Source organism: Coenobita brevimanus, chromosome 63 (assembly GCF_032717465.1).
Source record: "Coenobita brevimanus isolate Jiangsu-jjx chromosome 63, ASM3271746v2, whole genome shotgun sequence".
In the NCBI taxonomy this organism is placed as follows: domain Eukaryota; kingdom Metazoa; phylum Arthropoda; class Malacostraca; order Decapoda; family Coenobitidae; genus Coenobita; species Coenobita brevimanus.
Window position 1 is genome coordinate 34,870,814 of NC_137016.1, and position 1,972 is coordinate 34,872,785.

Consider the following 1,972-nt stretch of genomic DNA (forward strand, 5'->3'; position numbering starts at 1 on the left):
TAGCTTATTCAGGCCAAAACCAGATGATTTTCTTCAGCTGGGAAATATATCCTAACAGCCAGAGGATTTGAAATTACCACATGCAGCCCTTTCGTTGATGTAAGTGTAGTTTGATATTTGATTCGGGCAAAAAACACGATTTTGTTCAGCTGAGAAAACTACGTAATATTCAAAGGGTTAAATATAGTATCAATATGATATTAGGAGGCTCCCTGGTACTTTTCCCTACTAATCGGTTGTTTCATGTGGCACGCTGCTTATTCTGCTTGACCACAAGGCGCCTAGTTTATGATGTAGTAGCCACCTAATGTAATATGTGCTTTCCTGTGCTACAATAAACCATTTGCCTTGTCCTTCAGTGTAGACCCACCTGAAGGTAACACTGCATCAAGTAAATGGATGGTGAGCACCCCTACCTACCGTTACCTGTATCATCCAAGTTAAGTGATTAAAGGTATTAATTCCCATTCCTCCGGCTTGTCACTCACTGTTGAATCACCCAAAAGTAGCACTACATCAAGTAAATGGATGGTGAGCGCTCTACTTACCCTACCTGTAAGTGTCATCCGAGTTAAGTGGATAAAATTAACGAATTTTCTGCCGTTCCTCTAATTTGTCACGCAGTGTCGAATCACCCGAAGGCAGCACTACATTAGGTAAGTGAATGGTGAACTCCCCCACCTACCACTACCTGTTAATATAATTTAAGTGGGTAAAGGTATTCGCTGCCATTCCTCTAACTTTACGCATAATTTAAACATCTGGAGACGGGGTGTACTCTGGAGAATGACTAAGAAACTACGTCTGTAAAACTCTGGACTCTCCTAAAAGCCTTAATCTAGGTAGTTTGAATAATATCTCAGTATCCGCATTCTCATCCAGCACTCACACACGCTCGTACACATTTTTTTTTTCTACGGAAGGACAGTAGAGGAAAGAAAAACAAATGAATAAAAAATAATCCATACACCAGATTACAGGTGTCCTCCATTCATAAAAATCTGTAATAGTTGGACCTAAACAGCCGTAGGTTGAAGTTTGGGGGGGAAACCACAATGGGGAAGCGAGCTCCAAAGAGATGCAGGTCGGAGAATAAAAGGTTTCTGATAGGCAGGAGTTCTGCAATATGGCAGTGTGACGGTCCTGTCATGTGCGCTACCAGATGCCCTTGTAGCGCGGGGGAAGGCGTGGAGAGGTGAAACAATGCATGCAACTTTTTTTCATTCATTGCCAGACGCCATGTATCCCAAACGGGGTGGTCAAGGGCTTAGAGTTAATTGTTTTACAGGGAGGGGCACTAATCCTCCACCAACCCCACTTGACACGTAGGGAGAACGTTATGCCAACAGCATCTGGTGTTCCCAGGCGGTCACCCATCCAAGTACTAACCAGACCCAACGTTGCTTAACTTCGCTGATCGGACGGGAAGCGGTGTACTCAACGTGGTATGGCCGTTGGCCAAAAAGCTTAGGACAGGATCGATCTCCGAACCTCCCGTATACAACGCGAGAATGTTACCAATGAACTACCGATGCAACTTTGTTTATTCATTTTCCATAAAAATATCTGCAACATAATGCACGGGAGGCAACATTCCTTGTTACTTGTAGGGGAGGTAGTTCGTTTGAAGGAGTAGGGTTATTAATGATTCTAACAGCTTTGTTCAAATTATCTCCAGTTGTTTTAGTGCAGCCTCTCTACAAAGCCTACACTCCACAAGGTTGAGAGCGCACGACTTGTAAATTATAGCTCACTGCTCGCCAGTGAAGAAGTTACGGGCTGTACGAGTACAATAATCCAAGTTTCATTGATGCGGTTTTAGCAAGTGATGTAACATGAGAGGTCCAGCTGAGGGCACTGTTAAATGAAACACCGAGAATATCAACGATTTTAGAGATAGGAATTAGTAGCAGCGAAAGTAATATACGAATCAGACAACATCTGCCTATTGGTAAATTGTATGTATTTGGTT

General features: G+C 43.0%; 1 non-coding gene across 1 annotated transcript; it reads right to left on the bottom strand.

The window, feature by feature from the left end:
* Positions 1–1,340: 1,340 nt before the first annotated feature.
* Positions 1,341–1,459, bottom strand: LOC145404553 (5S ribosomal RNA). The gene has a single exon (XR_013898209.1). It is a non-coding gene; the product is annotated as a 5S ribosomal RNA (ribosomal RNA).
* Positions 1,460–1,972: the final 513 nt, after the last annotated feature.